Below are 16,930 nucleotides of genomic sequence, written 5' to 3' on the forward strand. Positions count from 1 at the left end.
GGCATGTTTTTAAGAAAATAAAAACCCCTATCTAACTCCTCCACTTCTGTGTCTCAGAATATCTAATTGTAGAATTTGCTTGCTTGCTGAATGTGTGCTTTGGGTTAGAAAAGAATATTTAGAAATCCTTTCCCAAAAAAAAAAAAAAAAAAAAAAAAAAAAAGCAAGTGGGAGTGGAAATTTGAAAGGGGACCGCCTAATTCAGCACTAAGCCCAGTATGAGAGGCGAGTGTGTTTGTGTGTGTGTGTGTGTGTGTGTGTGTGTGTGGTGAGTGTTACAAAATGAGCTTTCCAAAGGGCTGAGAGGTGGATGGGAATGTTTGCTTAGCTCGTCTGAGAAGAGAAAAGGTTCCTGGACCTCCTCTTGATTCTTCTTTAGAATAATTTGGATGGGATTCGTGATGCAGAAAAGCTTAAAGAAAAAAGAATAACCATTCTTTGTGGTGGAAAATTTAGGGGGGAAAAACACTGCTTTCTTCAAACAAGGTACGTCTGATGAATTACTCAAGGAAGGCACAGATAACTGCTTTTCCATGCATTGTTATTAAAACATTAAAGAGTACTTTTTGTTGAAAAACAAGCATAAATGCCTAAGCCAGAGGATAAATTTCAGCTCAAAGAGAATTGTGATAGAAGTGGATGCCAGTTGGCGTGGTCATAAATAACCATATATGTGCTATATGCTGAGGTGTTAATATGAGAACAAAGTTTTTGCATTGTCACTAAAGTAACTTCATTACGGTTAAAGTCAGTTGGAAAATGTGGCATTTGTGAGGAGCCTTTAAGTAATTTACATCTTTCTTTCTTTAAAAAAAAAGTTTTATTTGTTTCCTATAAAGAATGCATTAACAAGGCAGTGACTGCTTAATGTATGAAAAGCCATATAAGGGGTGAGCACAGTGATGCAAAAAGAGAAATGATTCTGAGTGAGTCGAGTCTCTCTATGGAGGCAGGTCTCCGAGGAACGTGGCTAGATATGCAAGGCTTTGACTGTTTACAATAGAAGGGTTTTCTTAGACTGAATGCTTCTGTTATTGATAAGCCCAAGAACGGGTTGGCATTGTTAGCCTTGCCACTGTAGCTCAACTTTGCATGAGAAGAAAGGACGCACAATCTCTTTTAAGGGTGATTGTGTGGAACCAGTATAAACATGAAATAAATGCCTGAGGCACAGGTTAAACAGAGGATTGAATCGAACAATTAGTCAGGATTCTTTCCTCCAAACAAGCCGCAACATCTCTAACCATCTCCAAACCAAGAACGGAATTCAAGATTTTTTTGAAGTTTATTGTAAAAACAAAACCAGGCATTCTTGGCCATGATGGTTTTTTTTTTTTTTTAAATGTGTTTCTGCTAAGAAAATAATATTTTGCCATTACGTTGTGTTGCAATAAATTTGGAAGTTTTGGTGGTGAAGTTACGAGGTTGTTTTTCCCCTGGTCTCTTGAAGGATGAAATGCCCTGCAGCAAGGCAGGATCAAACATTGTTTGTGTATTTGTGTGTGTGTTTATCTACTGGCACAAAGCCGAAAGAGTTTGTCTTTTATTTATTAAATTAAAATATCTTCTTTTATTAAAAATAGGTGTTAGGCAAGAACTTTTAGGACTATGAAGAATGCATTTTTATTGCAATATGCTAATTTGCCAGGCTAAAACTTCATTTAAATATACCTTCTACCTCACCACTGGAAAGGCTGAACAGGAAATGCCTTAGGAACGCTGGGAATGCTCCGTATCTCTGCAGAAATCGTGTCTGTGGCTGTCCCTCAGCAGATCTAATTATCTCTTCAGCAAGTTGCCTATCACGTAAAAAATAGCTTCTTTCAGAGAGACTACAGCAGAGAGTTTGAACAGTGCCACGAGAACAGAAGTGTCTGTGCTGTTCCTCACTGCAATGCCTGTAAGACACGTGGAACACAGGAAAGCTGTGTGGTCTGACCCACTGTGCCAAGCCAGGAGTCTTGAAGAACCAGGGCAGCCCTGCCTCTCCCTCTCTGTGCTCCTTCAGGAAAGGCGTGGAACATTTCTTGACTTTTGCCCCACCCCACTTTCTTTGAAAAAATAGAAACAGCAATACCTGCATCTCCTCCTTCCCAGGGCAGGCCTGAGGCTTACTATTGATTTGCAGCTCCAACAGGAATTTGAAAGGTGAATGTTTGCTATAGGAATATATTTAATACAGTCAGAGAAAAAATGGGAAGAGCCATTGGCCTTATGATAAATACTTGATAGCCTCCGGGAAAGTAATGCAGTTTCTCCTCCCCAAGCCCTCCCCAGGGGAGTCAGGGTCAGAGTTAGTGGGTGCAGGTCAGAAGACTGTGATCTCTCAGTAGGTCATCAAGTGACCCCTGAGGAGATAATAGTTCTGTCTCCATCTCTTGACATGACATATAAAATGAAGAAGGGAGACAAGACGGCCAGTTTCATCGTTCAGACTCTCCTTACGTTAAAACAATGAAGAAGTAACAAAACAGGCTTACAGAAACTATATTTTTAATGTCTGTGTTTAAATGTCTCAGTAAAAATAGGGTGTGCATGTGTGGGGGTGTGTGTGGCTGTGTCCATCCATAACATACCTAGGACAGGGTGGTTGTATGACCACCCTGGCTGTATGACCAGTCTTTTTTCCATTTCCTGGTATATTTCTGTGAATGTCTGCATATCTTCGTGTAAAGATAATATCAGCTATCTCGGTTTGAAGATGACAGGTGAGGCCAAGGCTAAGGTTAACTGGCTTTGCAACGCTACATACGAGGCTCTTTGGAGGTTGCTTAGTCAATAGGCTCTGCCATTCCTTCAAAAAAGAAGGCTTCTTTAAAAGCCATGTGCCTCAGTGTTCTCCTCTATGAAGGAGACTTCGAATCGGTCCCTATCTCATACAACTGTTGCAAGGAGCCTGAAGCACCAAATGTCCTGACTGCACCCAAATGTTAGTGAGTATTTTCATTGCATTAATGACTGAAACAAGGAACCAGAGCTTCAGTGGAGCCAGTCATTTGTACTTGTCTTCGAACTTGGTTTGTGGATTTCTGTGTAGTTTTTTGTATGTATGAGAAATCAGCTGTCATTACTTCTCTCAGAGGATGTGAACTGGTCCCTCACTCAGCTAAAGATAAGCCAAAGAGGCAACTTCTGTGGTGGTTGAGAAAGCTTCCTGTCCCTACTTCAAGATTTGTCTCCCTGTAGTGACCTGGAGAGAAGGAAAATCCTGAGCCTCCAACACAGACACGAGGAGGACAGGAGAGGGAGAAGCTAGACAGGGAAAAAGCTGTTCTACACAGGTGTGGGCAGTGCTTGGACTATGGTAGCACAGGGCTTCCATTCTCACAGCAAATTCATTGAGAGAGGAGCCAGGCAATCACGGGAGAGGTCAGAAGCCACTTGTTGATTGTTAGATTCTCATTGAATACACACACACACACACACACACACACACACACACACGAGTCAGCATGGAATCACCTAAGTGAGCTCCTATATTTCACAGACCATTAGTAGAGTTGCTGAAAGAACGACTCTGCCCCCCAGCCCCCACCCCCTACCCACGGCAGCAGCCCGGAGTCACATGTTCACAGCAGAGCAAGGACTATTTCTGTTTTGTTTATTGCATTTTCCATGGTTACCTCATCCATAAAACAAACATTTGTGGATTCTGGCTGTAGAATTTGTTTTTAATCAGCTAGAAACTTTTCTGTAAGCCTTCCTGAGGTCCTGAGGGATGAGGAGAAATACTCGGGCTGTCTGGGAAGTATCCAAAGCAGGCACCATATGATGTTTGATGGAACCATCCATAAAAATTATGTTACATGGCAACCTGAAAATGGCAAATCCACACAGAACAGATGTGCCTCAGGTCAGGGGGAAAAGGTGAACAGAAGTGAGGGATGCCCAAACCCTGTCCTGAGCTGAAGCTGCAGCCAGAGGCTTGCAACACAGAAACACTAGTGTGCTCCCAAGTCAACTTAGAAAAAATATTTTTTTACAGTTCTGCTTTTTTTTTCTGATCTTAAAATCATATATATATATATATATATATATATGAAAAAAACCAAAAAACATTTAGCTCCGTTTCTAGGGGTTTTTTTAGTTTTTCTAGTTTTTTGGGTTTGTTTTGTTTTTTTCAATTCTTCTTGAAAAATTAAAGGGCAGGTGTTATTTCCTGGTCATTTGGCCAAATAGTACAACCTTCTAGAAGACTTTTCAAGAGAATTGACAGAAGAGATGTACAAGCTTCTGAATGGAGGAAGAAGGAACAAAAATACAGAATTGCTCCCTTTCTAGGTATTTGAGTCAGTTGCTGCTGTTAGAACACTGTAGACTAGCTGTCCTCAACAGCAAACATTAATTTCCCACAGTTCTGGATAATGAAAACCAAAGATCAAAGTGATCAAAGGCTGGAATATGATATGGACATGATTCTTACTTCATAGGCAGTCGTCTTCTCACCAGTTATCTGACGGCAGGGAGTGAGAAATCGAGTCTGTATCATAAGATGCTGATGTCATTCATGATGGCTCCCTCACGGCCTACTATCCCATCACATTGGGTGCTAGAATTTCCAACTGTGAACTTTGGGGGCCCTACAAGTCTTTAGCCAAATGGTAGTCATGGGTCCATCTGTTTGCATCTTAGTCTCTTTGAGTTGCTGTAAGAAATGCCAGAGACTGAGTGGCCTACAGATAGAAATTCTAATTTTGAGTTCTGCAGGATGAGATGTCCAAGATCCAGGCACCCACACATTCTACCCCTTGTGAGAGTCAACTTTCTGTTTCAAACACAGCATCTTCCCACTGTTTTCTGCACCTGCGGGATGGGGGTATTGGCAAAGGAGAAGTTGGGAGACATGCTCCATCATTCTCCACTTTGTTCTCTTGAGACAGGCTCTCTCACTGAAACCGGAACTAGGCTGGTGGGACAGGCCAGGGACCTTCTTGTCCCCACCTTCCTCAGTACTCTAATAATAAGCATGTGTGTGACCATGCCCAATATTTTCCATGGGTATTAGGGATTTGAACTGGGGTCCTTATGCTTACCCAGCCAGTGCTCTTGCCTACAGGGTCATCTCCCCAGCCACTGGTGTCTCTTTGGATAAGGCTATTCCTCTCCACAAACAATTTCCCATTTGGTCATTCCCAAAGGCCTGAACTTCAAAAAATATTGCCTTTGGGGTTGGGGTTTAATTGAGCCTTGAGAGATATTAACTTTCAGACCATACCAGTTTCCTTCACCAGAATATGCAAGAATCAAGCCATGGCTTATCCCAGGAAGCATCATCCTACTGAAAGATTCAACTGTTTGCTCTTTTGGGTCCTAACTTACTGTCTGTGTGGACCATACCTTGCAAAATAGTAGATATGGTGATAATAATGATGTTGTAGACAGAACAACTAATCATTTCCTAGTGATAGCAATGGTAACACCCTTTCGTATGTTAGGTCATTTAACCCTCACAACAAATAGACAAGAGTTGTAGGTATCTCCTCACACAGATGCATAAACTAAGGCACTGACAACTCCTTGAACTTTAAGTTCCTAGACAGGAAGATCTCATGTTCAAATCCAGTGCCAGGCTGTCACTCTTAACACTCCAGGCACGAAGGGTCCTGGTTTGTTTTTTGGTTTGTCTTCTCACCATCAGATCAATCTTTGCTATTCCAGACAAGCAATTGTTAAGCCAAACTTCTGAGAAAGGCTTTCCTGAGTAGAGTCCTCTCATAACAAAAGAATATGAAAAGAAACTCACAGCAAGGGATTGTTGGGGGAGGGGGAGAGTCCTTGAATAATCTTCTGATTTTAAGAATCACTTTCTAGCCAGGCCATGGTGGCGTACACCTTTGATCTCAGCACTCAAGAGGCAGAGACAGGAGGATCTCTGAGTCTGAGGCCAGCCTGGTCTACAGAGCAAGTTCCAGTATAGTCAGGGATACACAGAGAAACCCTGTCTGGACAAGAAAAAAAAATCACTTTTCAGCGTATGGGGTGGGGTTGTGCAGGTGGAGTTCAGGGATGGATTCTATAGAGCCTGTGTCTCCAAAAGATTTCCTTTCTTTTTACTGGGGTGACATTAGTAACGTGTCATAGAAGGAACAGGACAGGCTAAAGAAAACCTCTCTTTATATTGACAAGTCTACAGGAAAAACAGCACTGGTTATTCTTCTCAGTTAGAAAAAAGTTAAACTTTCATGTGGACATACAGCAAAATTTGGTGGGAAATCACCCTTTGGGGCTGTGACGAAAAGAAATCTTTCTTTTTTCTTTTTCTTTTTCTCTCTTTCTTTCTTTTTTGTAAATTTTATTTTTGTATTTATTATTTTTTATATTAATTACAGTTTATTTACTTTGTATCCCAGCTGTAGCTCCCTCCATCAGTCCCTCCCAATCCCACCTTTCTCCCTCATCTCCTTCCTGCCCCTCTCTAAGTCCACTGATGGGAGAGGTCCTCCTCCCCTTCCATCTGATCCTAGCTTATCAGATCTCTTCAGAGCTGGCTACAATGTCCTTTTCTGTGGCCTACCAAGGCTGCTCCTTCCTGGGGGGGCGGGGAGTATCAAAAAGCCAGCTATTGAGTTCATGTCTGAGACAGTCCCTGTTCCCCTAACTAGGGAACCCACTTGGATACTGAGCTGCAATGGGCTATGTGGATACAGAAATTGTGGTACTTTTGCACAATGGAATACTACTCAGCAATTACAAACAAGGAAATCATGAACTTTACAGGCAAATGGAGGGACCTAGAAAAGATCATCCTGAGTGAAGTATTCCAGAAGCAGAAAGACACACATGGTATATACTCACTTAAGTGGGTACTAGACCTATAAGATAAGATAAACATACTAAAATCTGTACACCTAAAGAAGCTAAACAAGAAAGAGGACCCAGGGTAAGATGATCAATCTTCACTTAGAAAGACTAATGGAATGGACATTGGAAATAGGAGAAAACAAGTAACAGGACAGGAGCCTACCAGAGAGGGCCCCTGAAAGACTCTTCCTAGCAATGTATCAAAACAGATGTGACTCATGTTGTGACTCATAACCAAACCTTGGGCAGAGTGCAGGGAATCATATGAAAGAAGAGGGAGTTAGTATGACCTTTAGAGGACAGGAGCTCCACAAGGATCAAATATATCTGGGCCCAGGAGTTTTTTCTGAGACTGTTTCTCCAACCAAGAACCATGAATGTATAACTTTTCTTTCTTGTTCTCCACCTCCTCTTCCTGCTCTTCCTGTTGTTCCTTCTCCTCCTTAACCTTTGAAAGTGTGGGGCAGGGATTCTATTCCTTGAGAATATATGAGTATGTGCAGTTTCCAGAGGATCGGGTCACTGGCATCTTAATGCTGAGTGAGTTCTCTCTGAGGTTTTTAGGTTTTTTTTGTTTGTGTGTGTACGTGTGTGTGTGTGTGTGTGTGTGTGTGTGTGTGTGTGTGTGTGTGTGTATGTGTGTAGCTCATGGTAGAGAAGTTGCAGACAAAACAAGCAAGAAAGATGAGGGAGATATTACAAGTAGTGAAATGGGGGAATGATTTTCATTGAATGATTGGGGCTGGGAAATTCTATAAAATCCCTGGGCGACAGACCATTTCATGCCACCTACTGAGGAGGCTGATGTTTGGGAGGCCTGGGTGGTGTTTGACACTGAGGCCAGGAGAAATCATGGATGCACTGTGATTAAACATTTTCAGAGTATGCTCTCCGGGCACCCTTCAGTACTCCCCAGATACCCGCACCGCGAACTCACGCTGCAATAGCTCTTGCCTCTGCTCTGAAAAAATCTGATTAGACCCTTTATTATTTCAAGCCATGCTCCAGAGGTTTTCCATGACCTTGACTGTATTTTAACTCAGTTGTGTAGTGTCACTGGCATGTATATGGTACTAGGCAACACTGAGAACTTGCATTCGAGTTTATTATCTTCACACCCCACCTCCATATGGGTGCTGACCAAATTCTCTCTTTTTCTCTGTATCATTGCTGCTACTTCTCTTTCCATTGACCAGCAATAGTGATTGCTTTGTGTGTAGAATTGAAGTTCATGAAGGGGGACGTGATAAATGTAACAGAAAGGCCTTCCTAGGTATTGTTGTTTTGTTGGCCTGCCTTCTGGCACTCAGATAGAAGGGTGTCCAGGAAACCCACAGTTCCAAGGCCACAAATCTGAGTCATGGCACCAAATCTTGTTGTTTTGTTTTTAGTTGCTGAGGGCCTGACTTCCTGATTGGGCAGGAAGGTGTCCAGAAAACTCACAACTTCATGTGGTGGGAGGATATCTCAGCCCTGAGGTGGAACAGTGTCCCAGGGGTATCTTGAGGCAGGGAGCCCAGTAACCTCACAACTCTGGGGTGGAACAGTGTCCCAAGGATATCCTGAGGCACGGAAACCCAGGAATCACACAGCTCTGAGAAGAGGCCTCTTCAACAGAGTTGTTACAGCTCTCAGGGGAGGGTGAGCTGATGAGATGAGGCACATAGGAGCCAGAGCTCTGGAGCTTGTATAAAGGTTTAGGGGTTGCCTCTTTGCTAGTTGGAAGGTACAAATAAGTGCTATCAACTTGGCCTGTTGGTTTGCAGTTCAAGGTAGAAGGACCTGTGCTTCAATCACTATAGTGTCTGAAGCAATAGCATGTCCTGCTTTGCGAACTCCTTCACATAAGAATGAGCTGCATACCTAATACCTGTCTGTACACCGAATGTGGGTGGCTTGAGGCAGTGTTTCCTCATGTGTATGTGTGGGACAAGGTAGTAGTTCTTCTAGGTTGGCCCTTTTATTGGCTGACAACAAGTTCTCTAAGCTATGAAGGGGTTAGAACCATTTGGGGTCCCCTAAGACACAGCTATAGGATCTTTGTAGATGTCCTTACCTATAGCCACCTGGTTACAGGTGCTCTGGCTTGGGAATTGTAGTCATCCCCTCAGCCCCTGAAAGGCTGGTGATTTGTGTTCACTTGCTTTCAGTGTAGTCCCTTCTGCCTTCCATGCTCCTGATTCTGCACATCCAGCCCCTGCCCACCCCAAGAAGCCTGTCCCACACAGGGAGTCTGTGTGCTTGGTTTTATTTGTGTTTTTGTTTGGTTGCTGGTTTGGTTGGTTGGTTTTGGACACAGTGCCTCACTATGTATGCCTAATCGGCCTGGAGCTTGTTATGTAGACTAAGCTGGCCTTAGACTGGCAATGATTCTCCTGTCTCTGCCTCCTGAATGCTGAGATTGTAGGCATGTCCTAAGAAACCCAGCTACAGGGGGAGTCTTTCTGGTTGCATATTCTTCCCCGATTTGGTGTAAGTAAATCATAAGTCAAAATCAGGTTCCCTGTGCCCCAGTCCTGAAGACTACTCAGTCTCTTCCAGGGAAGTTCCAAGGAACCCAAGCTGGGATTCCAAAGAGGCACAGAACCCTACCTTCCTCCCTCCTCCAGTCTGTGTAAAAGGACATGAATGCCAAGAGAAGTGATCAGAGACTGGAGGCAACAACTTCTTTAGAAAAATGTATTGGCATTTTGCTCCCTTCTGAGCTGGCAGCTCCTCGGTCCCACCCTGCTTTAGGCAACAGTGAGAGAAGCTATGAGGAGAGCACCTTGGGACATGAGAACAGATGCCATCACTGAGTCCAGAGGCTCTCAATTTAACACCCGTCACACAGTCAACTGTGATATACTCACGGATCTCTTTATATGGGGTGACGAGCCTGGCTAAACTTAAAAGTAATGCCTGTGCATCACTTCAACGTTTACGAGGAAGAGAGCACTGTGTGAGTTCAGACCTTAGGATGATTCTTTATAATTATGACAACTTTTATTATTCAATGTGTATGCTTTACAGCCTGAATTTTAACTATTGCCAGCCAAGTATTTTAAAAGCCAATGATACATGAGTCAGGCTAAAAGGAAGATGGAACCATGTTGAGAGTAATGGGAAAATGAGCTGCCGAAGGCGTGAAGGATTCGAAGTCTGGCGAGTTAGAAGATGGTCGCATAATCCTCGATGACCTTGAACAATTTCCTAACATTCTCTAAATCTCAGTTCTCTGCTCTGAGAAGCAAGTGAACATAGTATTTTCCTGGGGATATTAAAAGTCAGGAAGACCCAGCGAGTGTGGTGTATAGCACGTAGTGAGCATTCTGAAATGACAGCTGTTATTGGATAGACGTTCAACTTCTAGAAGTTTCTGCAAAAAAAAAACAAAAAACAAACCAGACCTACTGTCACATGCCTTCGGCTCTAGGTATTCAAGGAGGCTAAAGCAGTAGAATCACCTCAGCCCAGAGCTTGAGGGTATCCGACAACATTATCGCAATTTAAAAAATAATGAAAATAAACAAATGAATAAGTAAATCATCCCACAAAGAGGAATAAAGGGACAAACCCCATCTGACATGACAAAAATTATCAGAAGAGGCATGTGGGTGAAGCTAAAAGTTCTTTCAAGGCCCAGAACGGTCTCTGGAGCTCTGGAGTCTGAGGCTAGGTGGCTTCCCTTGGTTTAGTATCTTGCATCTAAATGACTCTTTCTGTTTGTCCCTGGCAATTTCCAGAGTTTAATCCTCCACAGCCCTTAATTCTTCAGCCACAGCCACTCCTCCACACTCCTCCACACCCTCCGTTTTCCACAAGGCTCTACTCAATGGGATTCAAGAATGTGCTTCATCTCTGCTCCGGAAAAGCTGAAAGCCTGTCATCTGAGATGAGCCAGTTCTTTTCCAAGAGGCAGTCAGGAAAGCGCGGGTCCACAAACCCACCCTCCTGTCTCTATCTCTGCTGGAAGGCCAACCTGGAGCTGGACATGCTTTTCTGTGCCTCAGAACTGAAGGCAGAGCAAGAAATCACAGTGTTCACGCCAGTGAGGTCTCTAAGGATCCCAGTTGAATTGAAATAGACACCCATTCCTAAAGTCACAGTAGATAGCCCTTGGCAGTCACTAACCACAAAAGCCCGAGGGAGAACTCACAAAGAGAAGGCAGAGCTAATGCAATGTCAAACACATTAGGCAAAGGCATCTCTGATGAGAGAAGTTCGTGTTTGGGAGCTGTGGGAGATTCTTTTTAAGCCTTTCTTTGTTTCCGGGGTAACTGGGAGGTGCCCTCATGCCCCACCTCATCTGAGAGGGCCTTTTTTTCCTTCCCCAGATGTTCCGCTCTTGATAGCCCTTCCATTACCCAGGATGAATGGCTCTTGGGAGGAGTTCTGTGATGCTCATCAGGGCATGCCTGCAAAGCAGTATATTCCCCCCACACACACACACACACTGGCAGTATAAGATCTAAACTACCACTTCAGAGCTGTAATTACTATTTGCAGTCTCCCTAGAAATCACTATTGGTGGAAGGGTTTGTGGATGTGGTAAGCATTACCATATGGTAGGTTCTTAACGAGGTACAAAATGATGGTTCTAAACACATACCAAAAAAGGCTTTCCCTTTTGGGGTTTCTGAAATGTGAAAAAATGCCACATGGATGAGTGGCACAAACAATGCACATGTATGTCAGTGACACATACGTGAGCTGCTCGGTCCAACTGATGGCCATGGGTGAGTACCTCTGCTGTGGGGTTTTCTTGGTGATCAAAAGCGATCCCTAGGCTGGGGAAATGGCTCATGTTACTCTTCCAGAAGACCTAACAGTTCGTAACACTCAGGTCAGACGGTTCACAAGCCCCTGGAACTCCAGATCCAGGAGACGTCAGAGGACACCTACTTCCACTTTGGGGCAACCCCCTCCACACATACACATAACTTTTTTAAATGCAGCCCCCGAGAAAGGAACGTGTCCATACGTAGTTCACACCTTATTAATCCATGTATCTGTGAGACTTAAGAGGAATTCTCGGGTGGCAATATCAGCTAGGCAGCACTCCCATGAACAACTTGAGAAATCACCACCCACACATATTAGACTTTGCCGACTCCTTATTTGAAACCCGGGCTTGTTTGCTGCGGTATGCCTTAGCTACTTCACCACCCTCTGCCCATGAGGTACCAAGCATTGGTGTCTCCACCTAACCAAATTGTAGCAACCAAAGTGTCTTCAGAGCTGTCAAATGTCCCTTGCTGGTGCGGGACCGTCATAATCCGGGAAAACTCCACAGCACAGGGCTGGCAGCCTTGCTTTGAGGTCGTCTGTTTCCAGAGCTTAGAGTCTCTTCACGAATCCTTCTCATTTGAAGGTTTTTATCCCACCAGCCATCATTTCGGGGAAAGGAGACATAACTAAAAAATAAACATGAAAAAAAAAAGGTTTTAATCCAAGCTTCCAGAGACAGAAACTAACTCAAATTGGCTCAAGTAAACCCCCCCAGAAAGATGTATATCGTAGGTGAGAGCTGGATCTCCCTCCCCGGAAATGGGGCCTGGGGTGTGGCCAGAAATGAAGGCCGGTGCTCCCCCACTGTCACCCCTCTCTACTCTTGTTTTGTCTTTTTTTTTTTTTTCTATGCAGGGCCCCACGAGGCCTGCACTTCATCAGTCACACACGTGAAGGATCTCGGAGTCCCAGTTCTTGAGGCCCAGGGGAGAACTCTGTCGGCCTAAGGTATCTTTTCTTGCTAGATTAAAGGCTTTGGCCGCTGAGTCACCTAAGGCCACGTGAATGTTCTCGGTGACTGTGTTTGAGATGCTGACCGTCCTGGGTCTTGTAAGGCTGAAGTCGCTTTGAAGGCGAACAGTGCACCACAGTAAGTGTGGGAATTTCACTAATAATTAGTTAATACGTTGTGGCACAGTGTGAAACGTACAGTGATGGCTGTGTGAGAAGTTTGACACCATCAACACAAAGTGCCCTAAAGCTGCAGAACTGGCGGTCTCACTAAGGCGCCTGATGTGCAAGCGTCCCCAGGACCGGCCTTTAAAAGCTGAGCATAGTGGCACACTCCTGCAATCCCAGCACTGAGGAGGTAGAGACAGGAGGACCCATGAGGTTCCTGGCCACCCAGGCTTATATACACAATGAGGTCCAGGCCAAGCACGGGTCAATGTCTGAAAAAAAAAAGGTGGACAGGGGCTGAGAGATGACCCTGAGGTTGCCCGCTGGTCTTTATATGCCCACAGAGACTTGCACCCCCGCACATACATAGATACAATCAGCATAGCGGATCTAGCTTCCCACAATCCCTTGCGCCCGTCCTTTCCAAACTGGGCCTGGCAGAATGGCTCGTGCAAAGAAGGATGACGAGAAGAGCTGTTCCACTGTCAACGAGGTGGTGACCCGAGAACACAACACTCACAAGCGCACCCATGGAGTGGGCTTCAGGAAGCGTGCTCCTCGAGCACACAGAGAAATTCGGAAATTTGCCATGAAGGAGACGGGAGCTCCAGATGTGCGCAGATACCAGGCCCTATAAAGCTGTGTGGGCCAAACGGATAGGGAACGTTCCATATTGCATCCGAGTACATTTGTCCAGGAAACGTAATGGAGATGAGGATTCACCAAACAGGCTCCACACATTGGTAACTTACGTGCCTGTTACCACATTCAGAAATCAGCAGGCGGTCAATGTGGATGAGAACTAACCTACTGAAAGTCAGATAAGTTTCAGAACTGGAAAAAAAAAAAAAGATGAAGATCTTCGCTGTGTGACACTGGGAAGTTAACTTCACCGCTCTGAATTCTAAGCATTTTAGTGCCCATTTTGTCTTCTTCGCTAGCCCAAGTGAGAAACGTTACCCGGTATATGGAGAAAAACACTCTGAGCACTCTGGAATAGCATTGTCCACCTTCTTTAGTTAAAGTCACTGCACCGAAAATTACACCAGCTAGAAATAATCCTCCAGTTGTAACCTACCTGAAAGAGAAATCTATTTTATCTCATAGAACAGATGGTCTAGAGCTGGGCCTAAGCTCCAAGCTTCTACTCCTGTCTCTGCAATTCCCCAGGCTACCCCATTCCTTCTTGTGCTAGCTTCTCCTGAAGCCTGATTTTTCTCATGGTCACAAGATGGCTGCCACAGACCTGGAACCTCTGGTTGCCCCTTCATTTCCAACAAGCAAAGCAACTACTATTTCCAAAGCATCGGATTAAAATCTTTCATTTCCGCCTGTCTGTTATACATCGAGATATAAGCCACCTGGAGTAATAATTACCACAGCGTGCGTATTCCTTAGCTGAAATGCCTTGGCCCAGAGGTATTTTGGATCTAGGACTTTGGGATGTCGAACTATTTTCACGTATATAATGAGACATACTGCGGATGGGATCCACATCTAACCTCAAGGCTCGCGTGTTTGGTGCCCTTCTCGAGTACGTAGCCTGAAGGTCGCTTTATGCCGTTATAAAAATAGTTTTGTGGCACGAGGTGAAGTTTCACGGTGTGGAGTTTTCTAGCCATCGTGTCGTTTTAATATGCACAGGTTTTGGATATCAGAGCACGTGGATTCTCAGTTTGTGACAATGCCCTCGACAGGCCTCTTTGCTGACTGGTCCAAGATGCAGCCCTAAAATCTCCAGCTGCATTTGTTTCAGTTGCTGACTTGGAACCAATCTGTCTTTTAGGAGGTCTGTTAGAAAGGGGGAGGGAAGCAATGAGGGCTACTTTCAGTCCTGGCCAGGTAACCTGACATCACACTTTTGTGTAGCCATACCTATTGCAAAATGTATTAAGAATGAGTAAAATATCTTCTGTCTGCTCTCCCCATTTGACTCAGTGCACTTTTCTGTTGCTATTTCCTGAAGACAAAAATGGGGGTGGAAGCAGGGACAACTAGAAAGTGAACTGCTATGTCTCCCCTGCCCCCCAATCCTGGAAGACTCCAGTATCCACCTCATGGTGCTTGTTGGTATCAAGGCAACAGCGGATGTGGTTATTGAGACCTTGCCCCCATATCTATGCCCTGTGTAAAGATTACTGTCCGTATGGAGGCCACATCCACCTTGCAAAGGACCCCTCCCACTGCCAACCTCCTTTTTCTTTCTTTTCTGACCACCCCACATCTATCCAGCGACGAGTGGCAAAGGACAGACAGGCAAGCAGAAATGGAGAAAGCAAAGCTGCAGATGTGGCCTCTCTCCTACAGAGCCATCTGTCCCCAGGGATTTTCAGCATGTTGGAAGCAGCAGCCCAAACTCTTCAAAGCTGCTGAATGTTTCCAGATGGACGCTGGCCCTCTCGACCTCATGGACCGAGCATGGTTGGGTGCTCCCGGACGCCACACCTACATCAGGCAAACACCAACATTATATCACCTCTATACGTCCAAGGGGGCAGATTTTTTTCCAAGTGGGTGGCTAATGTAGACCTCCAAGGGGCTTATTAAAAATGATGAATGCAAAAAAAAAAAATCATTCTTAAGCTTCCCGTGTCTCCCTGTTGCCTAGAGGACCGATCTCACATTCTTTAGGCATGACATTCAAGGCTTACGTAGCCCCTTCCTTCTTCTATAATAATCTTATTCCTCTTCCATGCCTGGCTCAGTAGCTCCCTGAAGTTCAGTTAAGTTGTTCAAGCCTCTTCCAGTTCCCACACCTGAGCCAATGTACCACCCACTCATTTTCCTTGCTGTGGTAGCTGTAAGAGCAGATGGCTCAGTTCTGGCTGCCCAGTGGAATCCATGTGAGAGCGTTCAAGCAGTATGATACCATCTTAGACCAACTGAGCAAGAATGTGGATAAAGGCACCTGCTTGCCACAAGCCAATGATTGGCCGGTAGAGTGTAGGAGAAAATGCAGGCGTGACCTGGCAGCCAGCCTACTTGGCACACTCCACTTCTAAACAAGAAACATGCTCCTGAAGTCAGAATTCTGAAATAGTATGAGTAGCCAGGAGCTGGCCTTCTGGATGAATCTGCTTCTTCCACACAGAGACCCTGGTAGCATGAACATTCACCATCCCACCCCAGGTAAAATGCCGATCACAGTTGACAGGTTTCCACTCTATGAGAGGTTGCTCATGTGCAGCAAAGCAGTTCCCTGAAACCATCTCTGGAGTGGGTTATCTCTGCACCCTTTACCAACCCTCAGGCATCGCTTGTAGGGAGATGCCTTGGTAACAATGGCAGTGAGAAGAGCAGGGCCTCTGATCTGGGAGTTTTGTCCCTCTTCCTTCCAGCCTTGTCACCTTGGGCGAAGTCACTGACTTCTGTGTGCGTCCAGGACCTTACCTCTAAATGAAGGCAGTAAACAGTCAATACTTTGCCAAGCCGCTGTAAAGATGAGTGAGTTAATATATCATCCACAGTCAGCATGTATTCCATAAATGTTAGCTATGGCCAAACGCATGTCAAGCTCCCTCTGAAGACTCTCAGCAACTTAAAACTGGGACATGCATTTTGTTTCTCTCCGTTTAGCACATAAACTTTTTTGTTCTTTTTTTAAATTTTTTGAATCATGAACAGAAAAATGAATGAAGATGAGTTTTGACTTTAGGGGACCAGGAAGGTTTGCATAAAAGAGGTGGACCACGAGCTGAAGCCTGGAAGATAGCTAAGCTTGTGAGAGACAGGTGAAGGTAGTGAGGTATTTCCAGAGAGCCATGGTGCTAATGTGCTAGGATAAACATCAGAAGTCCATGGGTGCTGGGGCCAGGGGAGAGAATCAGGAAGGAGAATTTCAGCTTAATGGAGTTGAAGGGTCCCCTGGCCACATTTTCATAATCTCTAAAGATTCCCCAAAGAATTTAGGTTTTGTTGGTTAGAGAGTGAGCTGTGAAGATTTTGACAGGTGAGTGCACATCAAGACCTGTGCTTTAGGAAGCTGGCTCTTTCTAATTAGAGGGCAAGGGGAGTACGGAACGAGCAATGGGCAAGGAGGTCAGAGCTGTGCACAATTGCTCCTTATTTGATATTGGCATCTGTGAAGTGGTAACTCGGGTCACATGTTATGACAACTTTCAGGTTGGTTTGTTTATTGTGTAACTATTAAATCTGGCAGTAAAAGTGTTGGTGATACAGGTACATGCATCACACCACACACACACACACACACACACACACACACACACACACACACACA

At 44.7% G+C, this 16,930-nt stretch overlaps 1 protein-coding gene and 1 pseudogene across 1 annotated transcript in view; both read left to right on the forward strand.

Moving 5' to 3' along the window:
* Positions 1 to 359: 359 nt before the first annotated feature.
* Vit (vitrin) overlaps positions 360 to 16,930 on the forward strand; it is a 114,333-nt gene continuing 97,762 nt past the window's right edge. The window contains exon 1 of the mRNA XM_055621853.1: positions 360 to 486. The gene's annotated coding sequence lies outside the window, so the exon portion shown is untranslated. The remainder of the gene's footprint in view (positions 487 to 16,930) is intronic.
* On the forward strand, positions 13,091 to 13,496 carry LOC129687473 (60S ribosomal protein L31-like; annotated as a pseudogene).

This window comes from Psammomys obesus, unplaced genomic scaffold, assembly GCF_907164565.1.
Source record: "Psammomys obesus unplaced genomic scaffold, mPsaObe1.curated_primary_1811, whole genome shotgun sequence".
Classification (NCBI taxonomy): Eukaryota; Metazoa; Chordata; class Mammalia; order Rodentia; family Muridae; genus Psammomys; species Psammomys obesus.